The 27,819-nt window shown below is 40.2% G+C and overlaps 1 pseudogene; it reads left to right on the forward strand.

Moving 5' to 3' along the window:
- The first annotated feature begins 5,484 nt into the window (after positions 1-5,484).
- Positions 5,485-27,305, forward strand: LOC132813655 (Ig heavy chain C region-like; annotated as a pseudogene).
- Positions 27,306-27,819: the final 514 nt, after the last annotated feature.

A 27,819-nucleotide genomic window follows, 5' to 3' on the forward strand; every position in this document is an offset into this window, starting at 1 on the left:
TGTTAAATTGTGTTTAATTTCCTGAAATAAATAGCATCTCTTACAATTAATGTTCATTAATTTGTATTCCTTTCTGCAAACTGTCAACATTCTTAAATAAACTTGTTTCGAATTAAAACTTACCAGTAAATTATTTCGTTCATCTGGCTTTGCTGTCATCAACACTTCCATGAAACCAATTAAGCATTTCTGTAACTTAACACAGAAATAGAACTCTCAGAATAGATTACAGAACAACAAAACCCCAATTTGTATTTCCCCACAAACACAAAGCACGATTATTGGCAAAAAATGCAAATAACTGAATGCATTCCAATAGTAATTTATGTTGGACCGTTTTGATACATAGGATGTATGATTCTTAAATGACAGAGGTATCAATTGTCATGTTTAGTCAAAAAAAATTAAGAGATATATTGGCACAACCAATGTTTCAGTCTCTCTCTTTCTCTCTTCCCCTCCTGCCTTGCCCCCTTTTGTCTTTAAAGCTGATGTCTTGTTTTGCCTCTCCACAGTCAGTCAAGGTTTTCCTCAATAACATGAAGTCAACACCTCATCAACATATCCTCTCAGCCAAATTCATCCTTTTCTTCACAGTGATTTGAATCAGTAGGGCAAGATGTTCTCGAAAATCTGTCTGAGTATTGAGTGACCTGTAAATGGTTGAGGCTGCAAAACTTTACTGTGTTAGTGTTATCATTTTATCTCACCAGTATAATTCTTGGCTGAGGAATGTTTAATGGCTCAGCGTAATGCATATTTAGCCTATATTTAACCTTTTCTGCATATCTCATGGAATGTTTAATATTCTACAAGGCGATTTATTCTGTATCGATTCTGTGTTGTGCCTGCTCTGGGAGGATTTTTTTCAGGGAATCCTGGATGCAGTTCTACTATAAACCAAAATGTATTTGATATGATGCATTGGACAGTGCAATATGGAGGGAGATTTACCCAGCACATACATCGACTGTACAATCATGGAAATCATTTGATGTAGCAGTGTAAAGGGGCTTGAACCCCTACTCTTGTCTTTCTGATTTTGTAATGTTGAGTAGCTTATAATGAACAGGCACACTCATGCACACACACATATGCAAAATATCTTTGAACAACCGTTTCAGTGTTGAATGGATGAGTGCTGTGAGAGCTTTAATGGTTTGAATTTTGGGTCTGACTGCAGGTGAAACTGGGTAAAAGCACAGTTTGTGCTTTTCGATTTGTTAATTAATATTGCTGACTTTAGTTGAATAAAGGAATGTTGTCTTAGGCATCATCTGGCACCATTAATTAGACCATTATTTTCCACATCGCGAGCTGGAGTGTCAGGTGGAATTTATAGACATGTGACATCATTAAAACGAAGGCTTGGAATGTTTCCGGAATGAATCATTTGAATTAGAGCCTCTGAATTAGACAAAGTAGGCAAGATGAATTTAGAGTTGTAGAAATCTTTCACGACAATGAGAGACCGCTTCGCCCATCGCACCTGTGCCACCTGAAAACAGACCTTTCCAGCTGACACCCACTTTAAAGTATGTTGTCCACAAACCTGTTGGTGATAGCACTTCAAGTAAATATTTGGGAACATTGCGTAGGGTCTAATCCACTTTCATCATAGATATGATTTCCAATGTTGTAAATCCTGGCTTATGGGGAAAAAGAAGGGGTAGATGTTTCTCAAGACGTTTTGAGTATTCTTGACTTAAAGGAGAAAAATGCAGACATTTTCCCCAGAAATGGTGATAGCAACGTACGTTTGTTTAGCCAAGATCAGCAACATGAATCAATGGAAATGACATGTGAAAAATGCAGACATGCTCTCCAGAAAAGCTGACAGAAACATACGTTTATCTTGCCAAGATCAGCAACATGAAGTAAATAAGTTTTAAAAACCACTTCCGATTAATTGATTATTAAAAATATGCAATTCACAAAGTGCAAAGTACAGGGGAGGTTGTGTGTGTCGGTGGGTTGTTGTGGGGATGGGCAATGTTCACTGTTCCCTGATGCCCACTTGCGTATGTGAGCAGCAGGTGAACCTGCAAATCAGGTTCAGGATGGTGCTGCATGTATTTCAGCAAATACTGGCACATTGCATTCTCCAATAAATCAGCAATAACATGAATATTTATTTTTGAAGCCAAATAAAATTAAACAATATAGTGGGACAACTTCCTTTCACTTCTTTGAACTCGTATCAAGGGACGCTGTCTGTGGACCTAGGGCGGCAGGAGGATCTTTAACAACGGAATGTGCGGGAACAGAATCAATGTTGGAAATCCAGATAGACTTGAACATTTTTCACTGGAGGTTGAGAGTTCGGGGTTGGGAGTGACTACATGTAAGTTTATAAAGCCATGAGTGGAATGGCGAATAGCTCTTCTTGACATGATTCATACCGGAAATTTTCAAAGCTTTCGTTTCAAAGCATCACATATCAATAAACTGTACATGACACCAGCGATGTGGAAATTAATGGTGTATATGATGGTGCCAAACGATGCCTGGTACAACGTCCCTCCAATCAAATAAAGTCAGCAATAAATATTAACAATGTGAAAGACTCAAACCATACTTCTACACAAATCAGTTTCATCTGCAGTCAGATCCACAACTTACAATTTAGACCATTGTACAGAAGATAGACGAGGCCTCACAATATTGGAAATGATTTAGTTTGATAAATGAATCCATCGTACACTTCCTCAGAGCAACTCGTTTTAACAAATTTGCTTGATTTTTTTTGTGTGTGGGGTAATTCACGAAATGTTACTTTAATCCGATGGATGTGAACAATTTGCACTTCAGAAGTTTAGGAAAACGTCCTTTACGACAGATACACAAGCAACTTTTAGAAACCATTGATTAAAGGTGAGATCTTTTTTGGGCACAAGGATGATCCAAATGATATTTTGTAAATGTTTGGAGCTGGGATTGTCTTCAAGTTTTGACTAAGATATTGGCATATTACATTACGTACAGTGTGGAAACAGGTCCTTCGGCCCAACAAGTCCACACCGACACACACCCACCCAGACCCATTCCCGTACACCTAACACGAAGGACAAGTTAGCGTGGCCAATTCACCTAACCTGCACATTTTTGGACTGTGGGAGGAAACTGGAGCACCCAGAGGAAACCCAAGCAGACACGGGGAGAATGTGCAAACTCCACACAGTCAGTCACCTGAATCGGGAATTGAACCCGGGTCTCTGGCACTGTGAGTCAGCAGTGCTAACCACCGAGCCACCATGCCGCCCACTGTATTTTCACTCTGTTGGTGGATTTCAACAGTAGGTGACATATTTTTATTATGAGAGGAGAAACAATGTAAAATATATAACGGAGACAGCTTTTTCACAGAGAATGGTTTGTGGCGGGCACTGTTAAAACTTTCAGACGACATTTGGATAAGTAAATGAATATCAAACATTTGGAAGGATATGGGCCAAGTACACACAGGTGGGATCAGTTTAGTTTGGGATAATACTGGCATGGACTGGCTGGACCAAAGTTTCTGTTTCCATGCTTAATCACTCCATGACTCTGCGACTATTTATCTTTTTTTCTCAATATTGAACAGTGTTGTCATGATCCTAGAATGAACTGTTGACGTTTATATTGTGTCTGAGACTTCGCGAATTCTTGTTTCAATGAGAGGAGGGACGAGTTCTCCAAGACACATAACTTAAAAATAAAATGTTCACCAGCTTTGTTGCTGTGCAGAATTGATTCTGTGGAGATAGTTTGCAATTGGCTTTCCACCACCTCGGCAACAATGAGTCAAAATATCTTTGATCCACTGCAGAAACTCCAGTAAATGAAACTGGGAACTCAAGGACCTTTTCGGCAGTTAGGTTATTTGCTGCCAAGTATTGCATCAAAAGACGAAATGAAGCAACCAAAATAAGATCCTACCAAACTATATTTTCCCATTTTCTCACAATGGACACATTCCACTTTGCATTTCTTCTTTTGAAAGGAAAGTCACTGAATACAGCATTCACCGTATGATTATGAGAAAACAGGAAATTGAATGCAATTACGTTCTGGTTAGTTCAGCCCATTTATTCAGTATATTTAAAGCTTCTGAATATGAAATTAATTGACCAAAATCCCACGTTGCAGTAACATTTGTTATTTTTATTTCAAAATAAATTGACAAATACGAATTGGTTCAAACTCACATCACTTAATGCACGATTCTCTGATTCATGCACCTCATTAAAACGAAATGGGCCCTTTTATACTTGGTTAATACAGGTGTAATGTAACGCCGAATGTTTGCTGATTGTTACGAGTTAACTGTCCCTATCAGTGAGCAGAGAAATGTACTGTTTATGACCAACATTCGTGGTAATTATTATTGAAATACGCACTAATATATCAAAACACTCCTGATGTACCCAGACAGTTACCTGCAATGGTTTAGATTTTGAGGATTTTGCTTTAACTAATGGACTGGCTTGTTCTAGTTCATTAGATGTTCTTTTAAAAGGTTACCTGGGTGTTGTATATCAGTGCCAACTCACTTTTTGTTTCTCAGGCAAACAGCTTTCCTTTATGATGCATCTTAGGGTCGAAGCAATTCAAAAAAGAAGATGCAAGGAGAGACATTCTGCTTCTAATCTCAGGAACCAAACTGTTTAGTGACATACAATCACATTCTGAATATAATCTCTTCAGACATGATCTATATTAGGTTGCCTAGATTGATTTCAGAAACGCAGATTGGAAATGATGTATTATTTCGTAACATCAGAGAGACTTTGAGGGACAGTAAAAATAACGCCACTAAATTTGATGGCTAATAATATTAGTGAAGTTCTATTTAGTTTTATCTGCTTGTGGTTGAATGTAGAATTAAATTGCAATTGAATATTCTAAATATAATCACTTTGAACACGCTATATATTCAGTTGCCTAAATTGATTTTTGCAATGTCTAGTATGAATTACATGTTATTTTGAAGTGCGACAGAGAATTGCAGTGTCCAGAAAAAAAAATGCTCAATTGTTTTATTAGCTGTTAATATCTTTGAACTTTGATTTTAGTTTTATCTGATTGTGAAAGAATTTAGAAATACAGGGAGTTAAATTCCAATTTAATTCGTTTTGTATTTTTTAAAACAAAGTACTTGCAACTAGCATTTGAAACAGACCTGAAGCTACTCAAATTTACTTCCACCATTTAAAAAAAACACTTCCAAAGAAGCTATTCAGCAAAACAAATATCCTAAGATGTGTATATCTCCAAGTTCAAGCGTAATCTCATGTAAATACATGAACCCATCTTTTCGGGCTGTGCAAGCTGATACCAGGATCCGGTCTCAGACTCCAACTGGAAACCAAGAGTCGGAAGCTGTCAGCCTGCCCCTTCTGATGGCCACATAAATCCTGGGCACTGGACCGTAATTCAACACGCCTGGATCGGCTTTGTTTAGAAAGATCTTGACAGAATATTTTCTCACAATTTATCAGAATGATTGTATCGACAATTTTTCTCAGTTTGTTACTGATTTTCTTATCATGTGAGTGTTTTTTGTTCAAGTCTTTCTTTGATACTGTCTCAATGTTAGTCTACCTCAGGAATGTCAAAGACTCAGCCATCATTTCATCAGCGTTAATGTTGCAATTTAATTTGTTTTCTTTTCAAAGGTGTCCAGTCAGAGGTTGTTTTGACTCAGCCAGAGGCAGAGACTGGCCCTCCTGCTGGTAGCCTGAGACTGACCTGTAAAACCAGCGGGTTCAATCTTGGCAGCAGCTACATGCACTGGGTCCGACAAGTTCCCGGCAAGGGCCTGGAATGGCTGCTGTACTACTATACTTCAGTCGACAAAAACTATGCACCAGCGATATTGGGCCGATTTACTGCGTCCAAAGAGACTTCAGACAACATTTTTGTGTTGAACATGGGAAACCTGAAGATCTAAGACACGGCCATCTATTACTGCGCAAGAGCAGTGGGTAGGTGGATATTCACTGCAATTATGATCGATACAAAAACCTTTCAGACCCTATTGTTTGCAACACGTCAGTGATTATTTCTACAAACCGTCTTAACTTGCAGTGCAGTATTAGTTCTCTGGGCTTCTGTGCATGTTTAATTTGTAAAAGTGGTGATAATTATTGATACACCAATTGGTTATTTTGAGAATCAGCTCAAGTGTTACTCTGTGAAATATAAAACAACATAAAAATTTATTAAGAATGATCAGAATTCACTAGCGCATGTGATGTAGCTTCATTGTGACTTAATATTGCCAGTGGTTCCGAAAATGTAATGGGAGATTTTTGGATTGTTTTATGCAGAGCTAGTTATTATGTGGCCCAGTGCAGACAATGTAACACTGTGCCTATCTTGATGACTGGGGCCAAGGGACCATGGTGACAGTGACTTCAGGTGAGAATTTTAACCTTAACTGTGATTTTTTAAAAACTTTCCATTCATGTGATTAATTTCTGTATTAAATGAAACTCATATTCTGTCTTGAGTTTGGTTTGGTTCGGAATAATTTTTGTTCAGGCTGATTATAGACTTCAGTTAAGGCTCAGCAAGTGGTTATAATGGTTGTGACGGAGTCAGTTACTCTGAGTGTCTCTTTGTTTCGATCCGATGGGCTTTCAGTGTGGCTGGGTTACTTAATGTCTCTTAATCAGTCAGGTATAAATAATGTTTAACGACAGTGACACTGGGACTATCGGTTTTCTTATCGACAACAAATGCTAAGAAGTTGAAGATGTTCAAAATATTACCAAACATGATTAAAAATGCTAAAATATCATTATCCATTTCTTGAATATATTTCCTGTACACATTATGTTCTTACCATGATTATATTTTCACCTTTATTTTGCTAATTTTGTTGATGACAAGCAGGTTAGAAACTGTCATAATTTTTTGCAGGGCTATGTTTCATTCTGTTGATTGAGATTCTAAGATCGTTTGACTTGATTCTGTTGAATTGAGTTGTTCGGATTTTAAATTTGTTTCAGTTGATTCGGTTGAAATGAGTTGATTGGATTCTGACTGTGCTCTTACTTAGTTTTGCTGAAGTGTGTTGATTGAATTTTGAAATTGTTTTATTTGGTTCTGTTGAATTGAATTGGTGAGATTCTGATTATGTTTCATTTAAGTCTGTTGTTTTCAATTGATTGGATTCTGGTTTTATTTTCCTCGAATCTGTTGAATTGAGTTGATTGGATTCTTATTCAGTTTGTGCAATTGATCTGTGTTTTCATGCTTTCTGTAATTGGTGTTTTCTTTCTGGCGATAAGATGGTCTCTCTGGATTACTTTTAATTGAAAATCTTTGTGAAGTTCTTTGGTTTTCCTGAATCGTTTCGGCATTTGTTAAATTTGTATGCCATTTTTAACTCAGCTTGATTGAAAAATTTGCATCTGTTTGTAACTGTCTGAAAACCAACTTAAGGCAGAAATAAAGAAGCGCGAGGAATGAAAAACTTGACTTTTTAATACAGTGGTGATTTTTTTTAAAAATCGCATTTCTAATTGTAAATTAACCGAATTTTGTTTTCAGTCGGTTCATTCAAAATAAAATTTGGGACTAAATTCTGCAACTGCAGAATTGCTCAGTTCACAAAATTGAAACTAACTTACTACAATATTATATTTTTTATATTGTCTTAATATTTTTCCATTAGAGAAATTTTGTTTTGTCCTTAAAGAGATTAATCATTATATGCCTAAAAATGCTGCACTAGATTGTCATGATCATCAAGGGTGTACAGTTGGGAAATAAATCTAACCTTTGCCGGAAAAGTTACAGCTTTAAATGTTACGTCCCCTCACAAACAAAACTGATGTTATGACTTGTTACTATTTGTTCAATTTAATCATTAATTTACTTGATTCTGAGCAGTTCTGTTAGACTTCAGTTCGGGTTTTCTTGTGAGGTTACATCATGTTCTTGGTTCTGTTGAAACTGTTTGCAGTGCTAGCTCTGCTGCAAACACATCGTGTTGTCATTTGTTGATCTTTGCTATGTTGAGTATTCTACATTGTTATTGCACTGTTCACATGATTTCTGTCAGTGAACCGCTCCAGTTTCCTCTTTCTCATTCAATGCAATCAGCATGCCAAATGAAACTTCACAAAGCTTGACGTTACGTGAAAGGTAAGTCGCAGGGTTTTGGAAATGAAGGGAAAACAGATACCTTCAGGCGCGATTCTTAACGAGAAGTAATAATTAAAGATTAACCTAATCCACTCTTTACAATCCACGTTCAGAACTCAACTACATAGTTAAACCACAATGTCTATCTTTAAACAGTTTAACAAGTCATAGAGAAATATAAATTGAATTTCAAAAGTATAATATTCCAGAAGTTGTTACCTTTGCAAACAAAATCCTTAACTGTGGTTATAATTGATCAAGAAATGCCTTTCCATTCTGCTGTATATTACACACAAGTTTTCTGGCTGGAAAATATGATTGGCAAAGACAATTTGGAAATTCTGCTCAATTCGATGAACAACAGATCAATTTCACTGCTTTGATCGGTTTCACAAGTAATCTGAGTCCTGAGTCAATTAATTGTTCTAGCCCTGATTAAACTGGGTTTGCTGTGAAAAATGAAACCTGAGTAATTTAATCTGCACAGTGCTTTAGGTATCCCCAATCCCTACTTTTTAAATAAATAGTTACATTTTACAGCACAATATCAACTGAAGAGTCATTCTTTTGGAAACAACTACTATAGTGAATTGGTGACCAAGGCCAAATTTCGAATTAATTGAAATAATCCACTTATGAACTCGGAGGGCAGCATCATGGCTCAGTGGTTAGCATTGATGCTTCACATCGCCGGGATCCCAGGTTCGATTTTACCCTCGGGTAACTATCTGTACGGACTTTGCACATTCGCCCCGTGTCTGCGTCGGCTTTCTCCAGGTGTTCCGGTTTCCTTCCACAGCTGAAAATGGGCAGGTTAGGTGAATTGGCGGTGAATTGGCAGTGTTGCTTTGCACATAGTGTTCAGGGATGTGCATATTTAGGGTGCATTCGGTGGGGTAAATATGGGTTGGGTAAATGGGTTTTCGTGGGCTCCATATTGCTCGGGCGATCGGTGTGGAATTGTTAGGCCAAATGGCCTGTTTCCAATATGTTGGAAATGTACTCTAAAACAATGGAAGTACTTGCTGCAAAAGCAGAGAATTTATTTCCCATCGATGTATTTAGACATATGCGGAGTTCATAAATTTGCAGAAGACATGAACTAGAGGATAACAGAGTACATTGTTTGAACTAGAGGATAACAGGGCACATTGTTTATTCAAACGCTGAAAATAGAGTAATTTTTTTTAATCAATATACTTGACCGATTATTGCAATGTAGCAATCTGAAGGAGACTGCTCACGTTAGTTAAGTATGATGATTATTTAGATTTGATTTCCTATAGTATATATTGGGCCATTTGACCCTACAAGGCCACACCGATCTTGAGAAGAGCAACCCACCCAGACCCATTCCCCTACCCTATATTTACCCTTGAGTAATGCACCTAACACCATGGACAATATAGCACGACCAGTTCACCTGACGGGCACATCCTTGAATTGTGGGAGGATTCCCACGCAGCCAAAGTAGAAACTGTGTAAACTCCACAGAGACAGTCACCCGAGGCTGAAACCGAACCCCGGTACCTGGATCTGTGAGGCAGCAGTGCGCAACACAAATCCACCGCTCTGCCCACATTTACTTAGCCACTCAGTTAAAGCGGGCAACTCCAGAGAGAAGCATGTTTTCAATTCACACTTATTTTAAAAAAAAACATTTTCGTACATGAAAAGCTGCTAACAAGAAAATGAATTTGCCCTAATTTCTTCAACAGACATGCATTTCCACACTGTAATGCAGGACTAACGTCATGCAGTTCATGTAAAATCTCCACAGTTCAAGAAATGCTTTCAGATATGTAAAAACTATTTGGAGTATTATCCATTTCCTCCGGAGCTTTGCATTAATTGTTGACATATCTCACCATTGCTAATTACAACGACTTATTAAGTTTATTGACTCAGTGATTATCTATGTTCATTGTGAACACGTTCTCGTTTGCATTAATCCTTTGGTTAGTTCCTCTGATGAATGTTCAATTGCAGTGAATACATTGGATGTGAGGAATTGAGCAGATATATCTGCTAACATACAGATTGTTGTACATTTCGTTTCAGTGTTATCTCCGACTAACTTGTCAACGGGTCCTGACCATTTGTAAATTGTCTGGTTTGGGTACCTGAATTTTCGATAGTTCAATTTTATCTTGCTCTTCAAATCGACTTTTATCTGCCAGAACTGCAATATTTGATTGGGTGCCTCAGAACTGAGTGCCGTGGCTAAGTTATTCCAATCAGAACGAATACCACAGTAACAAAAGGCAGGCAGATTCCAAATGTTTTGATATTGGTTCTTGGCAATAAGGGATACTTGATTGAGCGATGAAGAGGGAAACATGCTGATTATTTCCTTTTGTGCCTCAGTTGGTCATGGACATGTAGCACAATGTAGAATCAAAAATTATTTTGCATCTTACTATTTGAAAACCTATTAGCGTTTAATATCACTGGCAACGGTCATAATGCATTTCAAAACATTTTCATCTATATCAAACTAAGTAGACCACGTGGGGCAGCAACATTCATAGGGGTTCTAGGGAAGGGAGTTCTAGGTTAAAATCCAGTGTCAGTGAATTGATGGTAATGTAATCCCACTTTTTATTCCTCAGAGAATTTGGACAATTCGGAGCTGCTGTCAAAGTATTCTTTGATAATTGTTGCAATGTTACTTTCGTGTACAAACTTTCTGGAACAATCCCTTGTTGTTGGAAAGTATCAATACTTAACATCGTGTATGTACTGTCAAACAGGTGGGCTGTCTTCTCTGAGATAGTGTGAAGCTCATTGTGTTCAGGTCTGCTGTGATATTATTGTAGTGTGCCTGACTCCATGGCAAGCGGCCTGTGTTCACTTACAGCCTGGTTGAGAAGTATAAAATACCAACTCTTATCCGGTTAATTCTGGGCAAAAAAGCAGATTGAGTTGTTAGTGTGTTTGTTGGAGTTCCACTCACAGAGGCAGGTGAAATCTATTTCATCTCTGTCCTGACTTGTATCTCTTAGATATTAAACAAAACTTTGGCGTTTAGCAGCTTTTTCGAGATCAATATTTGTTCACAAGATTTTGAGCACATCTAGCTGGGGTTAATCGAGTAAGTCCTTTAATAATTCCCAGCTTTATAACTGCTGTTCAAATAATATCACGTATAACTAATCCAGAATGTATTGTTTTGAAGCATAATTGATGAGATTATGCCTAGGTTGTTTTACTTTATATTAAACTGGTGCTGTGGCTGAATATGATTGTTCAGTACAATGGGGGTTCCGCTGATTCCAACACTTGCATCATATGGTGATAGCTTTTCAAGTGGTCTTCAATTGTTATCTCGGCTCATCCACTACCTCTGCTAAGAATGCTTTTCTCACTGCAGTCAAGCAAACGTAACCGCTGTCTAACTCAACAGGTGTGAGTTCTTGTGCCAATAGCATGAAAACAATTTCCTGAAGCGGGAGGGGATGGGGTAGGGGGGTGAGGGGTGTCTCTCGACGTGAAACGTTAACCTCGCTTTCTCTCCACAGGAGCTGCCAGACCTGCTGAGTTTCTTCAGAAATTTCTGTCTTTATTTTAGTTTTCTAGTATTCCAAGTTTTTTGATTCATTTCTAAAAATGTTCTGTTCGATTAAACAAGTTCTTCAGAGAGAAAATGCACTTAAACAAATTGAGAATGTTCAGAGATATTTATTATCAGAGAATCATGTTTTACAAGAAAGCATCATGAAGTAACAGCACACTCCAGAGTGCAGTGCCTGCTGTATTTGGGTGAGAGTTATTTTGATCAGTCAAGTAGTGAATGTCAGTGCTCCCATTCCAAATACCTGTAATCAACAGAATTACTTTTTAAAGAATGTGTGAAACAATTAATTTGCTAAAATATTTTAATACAAATTGTTCACCGCCAGTGCTAACCTAACGACTGACACATGATAGGGATGGGGAGGAGGACAGCACTAAGCCCTCGAGCTGATCCACCACTTACTTATATCATGGTGCATCTGCGCACTAACTGCAGACGCCTCTCTTTGGCTAAAACTCTTTACTACCGTTGTTTTGCAAGCAAAGTCTATCCCAAATTTAATGGTTCGACTGCCCATAACAAAGGAAGACACCGTTTTTGAAAGGCATTTCTGTGAGTATTTAAAGGGACACAATGAGGCTGTAACATCCCAGTCTCGTATTCCACTAATGGTACTTCTTTATTCCAGGAAAGCATAATGTGTGATTGCCGTGCTAAAAATGAGGGAATCCTCATTTCCATTATATGATTACGAAATAGCTCTGTTAGTTGAGTGAAAACGCAGTCAAACCACACAGAATTAAACCATTCAACATGTCATCTTGTGTGGGCACGCAAGTGCCTCAAATACTTTTCAATTCTTCCGGCGGACAGGTGTGGAAGTATCAAACTTTTATATCGCATTGAAAAACCAGTTGTCCTCAGCATACTTGAATTGCTGAAGCTCGTGTGGTATTAGCATTCACAGCACTGTTAGAAAGTGAGTCCCATGGCTGTGATTGAGGAAAAGTAAAACGGCAGGGAAATAGTTGCAAGTCAAGGTGGAGTCTAATTTGGAGGTAATCATTCAGATGAAGCATTTTCATGCATGCACGCCCTTATCCTCAAAGATCACAATTTTGAAACATGTTGCCAGGGACATGTTAGAATACAAATTAGAAGCTGAATTAGGCACCTCGGTCACTTTAGAATGCTATTGTATTCATGGGATCATCATAAATCCTGCTGCTCACCAGTCTTTCCAACACCCGATAAAATTGAGCCCGATTCTTTACTGTTCAATGAACGAATGGTGAACCATTGGAATTCTCCGCCACTAAATTGCTTGAGGTTAAAACATTAAGTGATTTCAAGAAGGAGATAGATTCCTTCAATTCTGAAGATATACTACGAGTATGTGGAAAAAAAGACAAACAGGGTACAATATCGGTTGAAAGTCATGAGAACGACGAATGGGGCATGGTTTGTAAATTTGCACATGAAACCAAAATTGGTGCTATAATTGGCAATGAACGTTATCTAAAAGAGATCGTGATCAATTGGGCAATTGGGCAAATGGGCTGAAGAGTTGCAATTGGAGTATAGATTAAATGAAAACGACCTTTAAAGAAGATAAAGCAGGTCACAACTTGCAGAGATAATTGTAGGGCACTGGATCGTGTTGTCCAACAGAGAGACCTGGGAGTTCAGAAGCATCGATTCTTACAGCGTCATATAGTCATAGAGATGTAGAGCAAGGAAATAGACTCTTTGTTCCAACTCGTCCATGCCGACCAGACATCCCACCCCAATCTAGTCCCACCTGCCAGCACATGGCCCCATATCCCTCCAAACACTTCCTATTCATATAGCCATCCAAATGCCTCTTAAATGTTGCAATTGTACCAGTCTCCACCACTTGCTCTGGCATCTCATTCCATACACGTACTACCTTCTGTGTGAAAAAGTTGTCCCTTATGTCTTTTTGTGTCTTTCCCCCTCACCCTAAACCTATTCCCTCTAGTTCTGGACTCCCCGAACCCAGGAGAAAATAAACTTTGCCTATTTACTCTAACCATGTCCCTCAGGATTTTCTAAACCTGTATAAGTTCAAGCACTAAGTCTCTGAAGTTCCAGGGAAAACAGCCCCAGCCTGTCCAGCTTCACCCTCTAGCTCACATCCACCAATCCTGGCAACATGCTTGTTAAATCTTTTCTGAACCCTTTCAAGTTCCACATCATCTTTTCGATAATAAGGAGACCAGAATTGCACACAATGTTCCGACAGTGGCCAAAACAATGTCCTATACAGCCACAACATGTCCTCCCAACTCCTGCATTCAATACTCTGACCAATAAAGGAAAGCATAACAAACGCCTTCTTCACGATTCAATCTACCTGCGACTAGACTTTCAAGGAGGTATTAATGTGCACTCCAAGTTCTCTATGTTCAGCTACACTCCCTCGGACCTGACCATTAAGTGTAGAATTTCTGCTAAGATTTGCTTTCATAAATGCAGCACCTCGCATTTATCTGAATTAAACTCCATCTGCCACTTCTCAACTCATTGGCCTATCTGGTCAACGACCTGTTGTTTAATGAGATAACCCTCTCCGTTGTCCTCTACACCTCCAATTTGGTGTCATCAACAAACTTACTAACTGTACCCCTTATGCTGGCATCCAAACCAATTATGTAAATGACAAGAAGTAGAGGCCCCAGTACCGATCCTTGTGGCACTCAACTGGGAACTGGCCTCAAGTCTGAAAAACAACTCTCCACCAAGACCCTCTATCTTCTACCTTTGAGCAAGTTCTGTATCCAAATGCTGAGTTCTCCCTGTATTCCGTGAGAGCTAACCTTGTTAATCAGTATCACATGGGGAACCTTGTCAAACGCCTGCCTGAAGTCCATATAGATCACATCTACCACTCTGCCCTCATAAATCCTTTTTGGTAATTCCTCAAAAAACTCAGTCAAGTTTGTGAGGCAGGCTTTCCCATACACAACATCATGTTGACTATCCCTAATCAGTCCTTGCTTTTCCAAATCCAGGTACAGCCTGTCCCTCAGGATTCCCTCCAGCAACTTACCCACAACCTACGTCAGACTCACTGGTCTATAGTTCTATGGCATTTCCTCCATAAACAGTGGCAACACGATAGCCAACCTCCAGTCATCCGGCTCTTCACCTGTAACTATCGTTGATACAAATATCTCATCAAGGGTCCCACAATCACTTCTCTAGATTCCCACAGAGTTTTAAGCTACACCTGATCAGGTCATGTGGATTTATCCATCTTTACCCGTTTCAAGATATCTAGCAATGTCTTTAATAACATGGACATTTTACAAGATGTCACTATGCATTTCCCTATGTCTTTATCTTCAATATCCTTTTTTACAGTAAATATTGACGCAAAATACTCTCGCCATTTTCTGCGGCTCAACACAAAAGCCACCATGTTGATCATTGAGGGGCCCTATTCTCTCCCTCGTTACTTTTTTGTCCGTAATGTAATTTTAAAAACTCTTCTGATTCTCCTTAATTCTATTTGCCAAAGCTGTCTCATGTCCCCTTTTTGCACTCCTGATATCCCTCTTAAGTATACTCCTACTTCCTTTATACTCTCACTGGGTAGTAATGTTGAATACAGGGACCAGGGGGTTCAGATACATAAATTCTTGAAAACATTGCCTCAAGTAGACAGTGTGTTGAAGGTTTGGCACATGCTCCTTCATTGGTCAGAGCATTGAGTGCAGGAGTTGAATCTTCTTTCTGTAACTGTACCAGACATTGGAATGAAATGCCGGAGGAAGTGGTAAATGCAGAGACAGGTACAACACTTACAAGACATTTGCACAGGTATAGGAATTGGATAGGTTCTGATGGATGTGTGCTAATAGCAGACAAATGGAATTAGTTTAATTTGAAAACTCTGGTCAGCATGGACAAACTGTACTCTGACCAATAAAGGAAAGCATAACAAAGGAAATGTTCTGTGCTATGTGGCTTTATGACTCTATGGCTTCATTGTGCAGTTTGCTCAACGTTGGTAAGCAAGTGAGGGGATAGATTGGGAGTATGAGATTGTTTGAGTTAGTAGGCTTTGGCTGGCCATTTACCAGTACGGAAAATTTAGCATTGCCAATTCACCTATCTGCATATTATTGGATTGGGGGAGGAAACCGGAAGAAACCCACGCAAACACGGGCAGAATGTGCAAACACCACACAGAGTCGCCTGAGGTGGGAATTGAACCCGGGTCTCTGACGCTGCGAGGCAGCAGTGCTAACCACTATGCCACCGTGCTGCCCACAGTTTCGTCAAATTGTGCTTGGTAAATGAGGGACCGTTTGAGTTGAAATACAGGAGGTCTATCTTTGCCAAGCTTGTTAGCGGAGAGATCAGCAGAGTGCCACGCTGCTGATTGGAGAGATGTGCAGGATGCCAGGCTCTTTCGAGAGCAGAAGGTCACTGTAATGCAGTGGCAGGTGGACTTGATGTCAAAATGCAAAGCTCAGAGTCTGGAGAAATGGAATGAGGTAAAGGACAAATGCGAAAGGAGCTAGGATGCAGTGTGCACACGTTGACTTGGATAAGATGAGAGATCAGTGACCAAGGGCTGAGGTCATGCCTGGGTAGTGGGGTTCTGACAGAGGTTGTAAAAATGAGGGTGCCATGTCCAGTCAGGGCCAAATTCAACATGGACAGACGCAGGGTGGCAGCAGTGGAATTACAGGGTCATATAGATGTACAGCATGGAAACAGACCCTTCGCGCCACCAAACCATGCCGACCAGATATCCCAACCCAATCTAGTCCCACCTGCCAGCACCCGACCCATATTCCTCCAAACCCTTCCTATTCATACACCCATTAAAATTTCTCTTAAATGTTGAAATTGTAACTGCCTCCACAAATTCCTCTGGCAGCTAATTCCATTCATGGATCACTCTTTCCATGAAAAAATCCCCCCTTAGGTCTCTTTTACATCTTAGCCCTCTCACGTTAAACCTATGCACTCTTGTTCTGGATTCCCTGAAACAAAGGAAAAGACTTTGTCTATTTATCCTATCCATGCCCCTCATAATTATATAAACCTCTGGGATTGACATTATGTATCAATCTAGAATGTAGAACATGGAACATTAGACTGCAGTACAGTCCCTTCAAGCGTCTATTTCATGCCAACCTGTGAAACCAATCTGAAACCTTTTATCCTCCACTATTTCATTTTCACCCATATGTTCATCCAATGACATTTCACATGTCCTCAAATTTCACACATATACTATTGTTGAGACAGTGCCGTCCACACCCTTACTACTCTCTGATTAAAGAAACTACTTCTGACACCTGTCCTCTACCTATCAGCCTTCAATTTAGGGCTATGTCCCCTCCTGCTAGCCATCATCATCCAAGGAAAAATACTCTCTCTGCTTACCCTATCTAACCCTCTGATTATCGTATATCTCTCAATTAAGTTACCTCTCAAACTTCTCCACTCAAACAAAAACAGCCTCAAGAACCTCATGCTTTCCTCATAAAACCTTCCCGCCACAGGAGGCAACATCATGCTTTTGAAACACAGTCCCTCTACTAATGAAAGCCAACTCAATGTATGCCTTCTTAGCAATCCTATCAACCTGACTGGCTCTATATACATGGACACCGAGGTCTCTCTGCTCATCGACATGACCGATATGGATTGTCTTGGATGTGTTTCTTGTGATAGGGGTGGTGTATTCCGGGGATGAATGGGTGAGTAACCGGAAGGATTTGGCAATGTGAGTGGAAATTTAGGTCTAGACAGCGAGGGAGAGCAGGGCTCAGTCTGAGACATGATGGTTTTGGTGGTGAACTGCGTGTCAGTTTGAAATGTATTAAAGTTAAAGAGTACTTGTTAATTTTTCAAATCATATTTACGTAAATAGTCAACTCAGTTAGTTGTAACCCTTCAAAGCCTTTGAACCCTAATGCTCTTCCATTTTTCAGAGTCCTCCAGAATTCAGATAATTTTAAATTAGAAGTTTCAACTTTCAGACAATTGACATGAGTCCAGCTATGATAGACTTCCTCCAAGTCCCAGTGCTCAGCTCCTGCCCATGCTGCTGCTGCAGTGACCATCTTTCCTGAGAGAACATTCTGCCTTGATAAATGAGAAAGAGTCACTGGACCTGAACTGTTCACTCTGATTTCTTTCTAGAAATACTGCCAGCTGTTGGGTTTTTCCAGCAATATCTGATTTCGTTTCTGATTTCATGCAGCACGGTACCTAGTCGAGTGGCACACTGTTTCCGTGGTTAGCATTGCTACAACAAAGCACTTAGGACTCGGGTTCTATTCCATCCTCGGGTGACTGTCTGTGTGGAGTTTTCACATTCTCTCTGTGGCTGTGTGGGTTTGTTCGAAAGGTCTATAGATGTGCAAGCTGGGTAAATTAGCCATGCTGTGTTCAGGGAGAAAGTGAGGTCCGCAGTTTCAGCATTCTGTGTTCAGGGATTGGCATGTTAGGTCCATTAGTCAGAGTTAAATGTAGAGTATTAGGGTAGAGCAATGAGCCTGGATGGTTACTTTTCAGAGTGTTGGTGTGGATATGTTGGGCCAAATGGCCTGTTTGCACACACTGTAGAATTTTGATGAATGCGCATTTCCTTGGTTTGTATTTTGTAAAACCTCTCTGCTCTTCACTTGCAACCCAGTGAAAGTGTCAGTTGGTAAGATTTTAAAACAGTTACTGGGGTGGGATCAGCATGTTCTTCTTCCTAAATTATATGGTAATGGTAAAGATAGAGGGCATGTTTATGAAGAGGAAACATATAGATCATGATCAACATCTGTTAAGAAGTAAAAATAAACTCCAGTTATACTGTGGACTTCAGCAGGAGGATGCTGGAAAACGTTTACAAATGAAGATGCATTTGAGTAACTGATATGGACAAATTAACAGAAACTAATGTGCTCAATTGATCTTTCTATCGTAGAGACACCGTCTCCCCCCACGCTTTATGGCCTGGTCTCCTCCTGTGAGGACCACAACACCGGTTCTCCGATCTTTGGTTGTTTGGCAATGGACTATTACCCTGATGTAACCAAGGTAACCTGGAAGAAAGGTGGGGAGTTAATCACGACTGGATTGAAGACTTACCGATCAGTAAGAAACAAGAGTGGAACCTATACCCAGAGCAGCCAGTTAACCCTGCCCGGGTCAGCAGTAGATTGCCCCACCAAAATCTACTGTGAGGTTCAACACAACGGGTCACACAAGAGCAAAGAAATGCCATGTCCAGGTAAGTGTTGTGGGAACTGAGATCAACAGAACATCTGTGATTAACATGAATGAGGCATTATTGATAACCATTCTCACAGAAGCATTTTATACAGCACAGGAAAAGGCCCGTTGGTCCATCCAATCCACACCTAAAAATAACAGCCACCTAACTGTGCCAGTTTCATGTGCCAGCACTTGATCCGTTGCCTTGTGTGACATGCCTTTGCAAGTATGGATCTAAATATTTCATACATATTATGAGGGGCTCAATCTCTACATAACTTGTCAGCACTGAGCTCCAGACTCACATCACCCTCTGTTTGAGATTGTTTTGACTTGAGATCCATCCTAAAACTCCTGGCCTTGCCTTCACCCTGTGCCCCTGAGGCATTGATCTCTCCCTCAAGGGGATTGTTTTTGTCCAGTTCAGCCTGCCTGGAATTATTTGAGGTATAGACATCGCAATCATCTTCTCCTTAATTCTCCTCTGCTGCAAGGATATCCCCCGTCTGTCTAATCTTTTCATAAATAAAATACTTCAACCCAGGCAAAATCCTTGCAAAGCTCATTAATGCTGCTTTCAGCGTAATCAAATTCTGTCGATAGCATGCACACAGCACTTCAGTATGGCCTAATCAATGTGTTATTAAGTTCCAGCATCATCTCCCTACTCTTCATTGTCAATGTCTCGCCTAAAATGAACAAATATCCTCCCGAACTTCCTCGCCTCTTTATCCATATGACGCATTAATATAGGGGATCAGTGGGTGCGAACACCAATGGCCCTCAGCTATTTCCAGGTTTCCACCATTCAAAACGTAATACCTCGCAGTTTCTTCTGCCGCAGTGCAATACTTTACTCTTATCTAGAATGATTTCCATTTGCAACTTCTCTTCACATATAATCAATCCTTGTATGACGTCCTGCGCTCTAAAACTATCATGCTCATGACTTACCAACATGACAATTTTCCTTTCATCTCCGAAGTTGCTGATTAACCTTCCTACATTCCATTCTCAATCATTGGTATATAAGAGAAACAGCAAGGAAATCAGCACTGATCCCTGCAGAACATCATGAGACATAGATTTACAGTCACGCAGACACCTTATGACCATTATCCTCTGCTCCCGACCACTCAGCCAATTCTCGATCCAATTTGGAAATTTAACTCTGATCCTATTGGCTCTGATTATTGCTGTCATTTGGTCATTGATTTATCTGTCTGAAAACTACCACCAAATTGTTAAGATATGATTTTCTCTCAATAAAACCATGCTGGAAGTTGTTGATTGATCTTGCAAATGAAGACAAATTCTGCTCCTCAATAGTTCCAATAGTTTCCCTACCACTGAGACTAGCTTGAAAGATCTGCATTTTCATTGTTTATCCCTTCCTTCCTCCTGCATAACAATGCAACGTTGACTGATCTGCACTCACATGTCAGACAGTAATTCTAAACCATTGTCAGCGACACAACTATTGCATCCTTTGCATCACTCAACAGCTTGTTATATATTTCATCTGCCCTGGAAATATAAGCACGTTTCATCCAGCAAGACAACAAAGAACATCACATCGTCTGACCGAACTTTTGAAAGTACATTACAACACTCCTCCATGATTTCTATCCCCACATTGTTTCTCTTACTGTTGAAAACTGACACAGCACATTTGTTTCGACTGCAACGTAATCCTCTGGCTCATGCCAATAATATCATCTAATGGGTATTACTGTTCCCCAAATTATTCTTTTATGAATGAACCCATAACTTATTAAAATAGTTTTCTTTATTTTGACTGTTATTATTTTCTCATGGTCCCTTTTCCTCTCCTAATACATTTTTTTTCTTGCAAATACCCATTTGCACATTCTGTCCTTCATTCTAATTTCTATTGTTTTGAGATTTCAGTATAGAACGGAAGTCTCCCTTGTTTCTGTTCATCTCACCCGCTATGTCCTTTTACGTTCCAGGCTCGCTGCATTCTTGGTCCCACGCTGTGGATTCATGGGAAATGTTCTCCCTGCGCTTTTCCTATTTCTTTTATTTTAAATGTGCCACAATGCTCTGATTTAGATTTACCAGGAAGTTTCAGATTCCAGTCCACTCTGGTCAAACCATTACCTTATCTTATTACCATTGTCCTTCCCCTTTCAGAACTTTGGACCCATTTCTATCCTTTTCCAGAACAATCTGGAATCCAACAGATTGAAGATCACCATCTGCAAAGAGCTCCACCATTGATTTTTACCTACTCGATCGATTTCAATCTCTAAAGTAAAGTCCAGGTTCACCCCTCTCTTGCAAATTCTGGATTAAAATGTTCTGTATTAAACACTAACTTTGCGAAAATATTCTCCTGGGGGCATTTTCAAAATTCTGTTCCCTCTAAATTTTTGGCAAAATGAATATCCAAGCCTACGCTGAGGAAGACAAAATCCTGTTTTCTCATTTAATTTACGTTTAAGATAATTTACGTTGCTCTGACATTTGCCCATGTATCTGCACTTCTCAGCCATTTGGACAAAACAGTAAGGTCTATCGTGCTCTGCCAGTGGTTATGTTTGCTGTATTCTGGTTTGGAAGTACTGTTTATTTGCCTTCGTTTCTCTTTCCAGTCTAAAATACTCTTGTCAGAATTACTACAGAACGGACATTTTCGACCACTCACCCACTCCCCCCATTTTTCCCATCATTCCCTGTCTCGCCTGAAGGCACTAAATTGTGGAATATTGAATAGTCACTTCTGCCCCTCTCTCAACATGTCACCATGAGAGCAATCGCATAATTTCCTCGTTTAAGCCATTAATTCATCCGCCTTGTTCATCAAACTCTTTCATTATAACGAATACCATCAAAAGTTTTTACGTCACTTCTGATTTGACCAGCCTATCATTTCTATGCCTCTTAGATTCCCTTGCAGAGTCCTCTAATTTTAGCCCATCACATTGTCCTGCTGATCTTTCTGTGTGGATCTCAGCTTCTCTAACACTCTGCAAATTATGATTCTGGTAATATCGAGGTTAGTATAATATATAAGATCTGTTTGCGGAGCTGGAAGTTTTTGTTGCGAACGTTTCGTCCCCTGGCTAGGAGACATCATCAGTGCTCTGGAGCCTCCTGTGAAGCGCTTCTTTGATGTTTCTTCCGGTATTTATAGTGGTCTGTCCTTGCCGCTTCCGGGTGTCAGTTTCAGCTGTCCGCTGTAGTGGTTGGTATATTGGGTCCAGGTCGATGTGTTTGTTGATGGAGTTTATGGATGAATGCCATGCCTCTAGGAATTCCCTGGCTGTTCTCTGTCTGGCTTGCCCTATGATAGTAGTGTTTTCCCAGTAGAATTCATGTTGCTTGTTGTCTGAGTGTGTGGCTACTAGGGATAGCTGGTCGTGTCGTTTTGTGGCTAGCTGATGTTCATGGATGCGGGTTGTTAGCTGTCTTCATGTTTGTCCTATATAGTGTTTTGTGCAGTCCTTGCATGGTATTTTGTAAACTACATTAGTTTTGCTCATGTTGGGTATCGGGTCCTTTGTTCTAGTAAGTTGTTGTCTGAGCGTGGCTGTTGGTTTGTGTGCCGTTATGAGTCCTAAGGGTCGCAGTAGTCTGGCTGTCAGATATGAAACGCTTCTGATGTATGGTAGTGTGGCTAGTCCTTTTGATTGTGGCATGTCCTCGTTCCGTGGTCTATCTCTTAGGCATCTGTTGATAAAGTTGCGCCTCACTACACACTTCACAGTCAACAATCAGATATACGAACAAATCAACGGAACACCCATGGGATCACCAATCTCGGGACTCATAGCAAAGGCAGTTATTCAAAGGTTAGAACAAACAACCCTACCACAAATTCAACCCAAACTCTGGGTCAGATATGTCGATGACACTTTTGTAATCATCAAAAACACAGAAATAGAAAAAATACACCGGATCATCAACGCCACACTCACAGGAATCCGATTCACGAGAGAAGAAGAAAAGGATAGCCAACTCCCATTCGTGGACGTGTTAATACAGAGAACACTGAACGGAGAATTCACCACAAGGGAACACAGGAAAACACCACACACAGACCAAGTCCTAAACTATGAAAGTAACCACCCCCATCACACACAAACGAAGCTGCATCAGGACACTATTCAAAAGAGCCACAACACACTGCAGTACACCAGAACTGCGAAAAGAGGAACACCTATAAAAGGTATTCGCCAAAAACGGATACCCGCGCAAATTTATCAAGATGCCTAAGAGATAGACCACGAAACGAGGACATGTCACAACCAAAAGGACTAGCCACACGAGCATACATCAGGAGTGTTTCATATCTGACAGCCAGACTACTGCGACCCTTAGGACTCATAACGGCACACAAATCAACAGCCATGCTCAGACAGCAACTTACTAGAACAAAGGACCCGATACCCAACATGAGCAAAACTAATGTAGTTTACAAAATACCATGCAAGGACTGCACAAATCACTATATAGGACAAACAGGAAGATAGCTAACAATCCGCATACATGAACATCAGCTAGCCAAAAAACGACACGACCAGCAGTCCCTAGTAGCCACACACTCAGACAACACGCGACAAGAATTCGACTGGGAAAATACTACTATCATAGGGCAAGCCAGACAGAGAACAGCCAGGGAATTCCTAGAGGCATGGCATTCATCACAAACTCCATCAACAAACACATCGACCTGGATCCAATATACCAACCACTACAGCGGACAGCTGAAACTGACACCCGGAAGCGGCAAGGACAGACCACTATAAATACCGGAAGAAACATCAAAGAAGCGCTTCACAGGAGGCTCCAGAGCACTGATGATGTCTCCTAGCCAGGGGACGAAACGTTTGCAACAAAAACTTCCAGCTCCGCGAACAGAACCACAACAACGAGCACCCGAGCTACAAATCTTCGCACAAACTTTCAATAATATATAAGAGCTGACTGCATTTGTTATTAAATTCGTCAGATAATTTATTCATATATATTTCCTTAAGGTCCAGATGTTTTCCCTCCAACTCTTCTCCTGACTGTGAGTCCCAATGAAGAAATCACAAGCAACAAGTATGCCACTCACGTCTGTTAATATTCGATTTCTATCCAAAGTCAACCTCAGTGATTTGGTTGAAAGATGGCCTACCTTTGGATTCTGGCTTCTTCACGTCTCCTGTGTGTGAGGCGAGCGGGAACTTTTCGGTGACGAGTCGCCTGATGATCCGTTATAGTGAATGGTTCGACAGCGCAGTCTATACCTTCCAGGTCACTCATGGAGAGAACACTCAAAGTAAAAATATCACCGCATTCCAGGGTAAGAGGCACATACTAAGAGGGTTACAAATCATTTTGAACTCGCCTATGAATCAAACACACAGTTTTATCAGGCTTAGTAAACAAATCTGTACAGCTTCTCATTTCCCAAAGTGTCATGTGCCTCGTATTTCTGTTTGAGTGTCGCATTAGCATTGCTCATAATTCATTATTTTAGCTCATCAGAAAAGCATGTTTCCTCTTTGTTGAAGACGAGTAGACAGTGAACTTTGTTAAATAGTTTTTTTGGCTGACCATGCTGGGAGAGGCATTCAGAGTGCCGAGCCCTTGCCTGGTAGCGGCCAAAAGGATAATTTGTGGTCAGGGGTGTCTGAGAGGCATCTGATTGAAACCTGACAGTCCAAGTTAGAGTGAACGTGTAGTAGATGTTTTGACCAGTAGGCGATAGTAGGGTCCACGGGCACAGTCTCAAAGTCGAAGGGAGCACCATTTGATACTAAGATGGGGAGGAATTTCCTCTTCCAGAGGGTGATTAATCTATGGAGCGAATTGCTGCAGAGTGCTGTGGAGCGCAGGCCATTGTCAGCCTTGAAACAGAGATGGATCAGCTCTTGCTTAGTACGGGGAGAAGGCGGGAGAATGGGGTTGAGAAACATATCAGCCATAATTGAATGGTGGAGAAGACTTGATTGACCGAATAGTCTCATTGTGATCATCTATCTTATATTTTGTGGTCTCAAAGTGACATGGTAAAAATATGCAGTAAACCTTACTTGCAAACAAATGAAAACGTCAATACTTCATTCCATGCTCAAGAATGACGTATTGCCTTGTTCATTGTACGACACAGACTTTTATTTTATATCTGGTACTAAGCTATTCGACTTCATTTATGGGATGTGACCACAGAACAAGTGGGTTTCACATTTGATTAACTAGGATAAACGCAATCTCACTGAACTTCTTACAGATGTTCTCTGTAATTAGCGAATGAGGCAGGAAAATAAATTCTGGTGGGAACGCTCAATAGGGATGAATGAACTAGGAATTAGAGCCAGGCTGATTCAGTCTGATTTGGCATGGAAATGTTTACATAATGAATATAAATCTGAATAAAACTAGTGCAAATTTCCATCGAGTTTGTAGATTAATTTAAGAAGTTTCTGCTTGTTTTTTTTTCAATGAATAAAGTAAAAAATGCAGCCTGGTAATTAAAGTGAATCTACAGACCTGTCATTAACTCTTTGAATGGAAGGAAAGACTTGAGGGGATGGGTGTTCTTCACGATGTCTGGTGCTGTACTCAGTGCCTTGTTTTCAGGTTAACTCCAAATTCAACCCACAAGGAATAATGACATAAATTAGAGAATTGTCTCACACCAATATTGCCAAGTATTTTCAATCACGTTAAATATAATGATCAGAATTTCCATGGCCATTCACCGTTCCAGTAACACTTTAAAACCTCTGCAAATGCATGAAGACAAAGAGAATAATTATGTTGAAACACAATTTGTCCGAAATTCGATAACTGATTTGGCAATTAGTGTGACCAGCAGCATTTGCACGTAACGTTCATGGACATAGAAATGAACTCATTACATACAGATTACTCTTGTCCCAAGTATCAATAGATGGTGTTAAGTAAGAGACCAACTCTGAAAGAAAGATAACTCCGGGAATTACATTATGGTATCTTCGATGATTTTACTTTTTTCTCAGGTTTCACTTTTTACAAAGCCAGTGTTCTTTAGGAATTATTACACAGATTACGTTATAGGTAATCACGAATTCTTTCACAGATCAAAATATATGAACAATAGTAAGTATCGTTTCAGCAAGAGTTAGAAGTTGCCATTTCGAAGGTGGTTACTTCACCTTGTGACGACATAACCTGAAGAGTGGGTGTACTGAATCTGAAGAGGCATTTTACATTGACTTTGATTGCTGTTTCATAGGAGATACTGTGCGCCACGATTACACAGTTAAAATCCTCCCGCCACCAGTAGAACAGATCTTGCTGGAGGCGACGGTGACTTTAAGCTGCCTTGTGTCCAATCTTCCTTCTGGAGTCAACGTCACCAGGATACAAGAAAAGAAGCCTCTGAAATTAGAAATTGCTGACCAGTCTGGACAGAATCCTGGCAGTGCGATTAGCAAATTAGAAATTTCGACTGAAGCCTGGCTGAGTGGCATTACTTTTGAATGTGTGGTGTACCATCAGAATCTACCAACTCCGTTGAGAGACTCCATCCACAAGAAGAAAGGTGAGCGGTGGGATTAAAGCACAAAGAATTCCGTGTGTAATTGAGATCCAGGCACATCAATGGTAAGCTTTGATTGGTAATGAGCAAACACTGTTGGGAGCATAAATCATGCACTTGATAGCAGAAAAGCTAAGTATCTGATTAAGAAAGAGACAGACCAAAGGCTATTCTATTCCGATTAAATCAGATAAGGTGGGAAGGAACCTAGGTTGTTACGTCACCATCAGCGATGACACATGGACAGAATGTCCTTGTTGTGGGCTGGAAACATGGACACGACTTTCAAATTAAACTTTTTACATCTTTTATTGAACATAATGTCTACCACTCTGCTCCTATTAGAAAATGAATGTGAATAAATCCCAAATTAAGAATGGCATATTTTAATATTTAGTGAAATCGTGATATTGATTTTGGTTTTTATAGTTGATTTATATTTGTCTCAAATATTTTGCAGTGATTAATGCACTGGAGCCATCAGTGTCTGTGCTCCTGCCACCAACAGAAGAAACCTCCGTTCAGAGGTTTCTCTCCCTCACCTGTTTAGTGAGGGGTTTCTTCCCCCGAGACATCTTCGTCAAGTGGACAAACAATGACAAGTCGGTGAATCCCAGTAACTACAAGAACACCGAGGAGATGGTGGAGAGCAACAACACCTCCTTCTTCATCTACAGCCTGTTATCCATTACTGCGGAGGAGTGGGCCAGCGGTACTTCTTACTCCTGTGTGGTGGGACATGAAGCGATTCCATTGAAGATCATCAACAGAACAGTCGATAAGTCGAGTGGTAAAACAAGTTTTGTAAACATTTCACTTGCACTGATGGACACTGTTAATTCATGTCAATAAAAATCTCAACGTTGATTCAATAATTCAACAAAAGTAATAAAGCATTTTTTTTTCGTCCAGTTGTGAGCTAAATATACAACTGCTGAATGAATTGATTCTCATTCTTACCTCTATTCCATCTGTGCAGTTTAAATGAGATGAGATTCCCTTCAGTGTGGAAACAGGCCCTTCGGCCCAACAAGTCCACACTGACCTTCCGAAGAGCAACGCACCCAGAACCATTCCCCTTCATTTACCCCTGACTAATGAAATCAATACTACGGGCAATTTAGCATGGCTAATTCACATAACGTGCACATCTTTGGACCGTGGGAGGAAACTGGGGCACCCAAAAGAAACCCACGCAGATGCGCGGACAATGCACAAACTCCACAAAGTTAAATTGGATCTTTAACAGGTCTGGGAAGCGTGTCTTGTGCAGTTATGTTCCCTGCTCCGATACACCCTGGGTGAGAGACTGAGTAAAGCTCACTCATTGCACGATTCCGCCAAGTACCTCATCCATCCTAAATCC

This window comes from Hemiscyllium ocellatum, unplaced genomic scaffold (assembly GCF_020745735.1).
Source record: "Hemiscyllium ocellatum isolate sHemOce1 unplaced genomic scaffold, sHemOce1.pat.X.cur. scaffold_424_pat_ctg1, whole genome shotgun sequence".
Lineage (NCBI taxonomy): Eukaryota > Metazoa > Chordata > Chondrichthyes > Orectolobiformes > Hemiscylliidae > Hemiscyllium > Hemiscyllium ocellatum.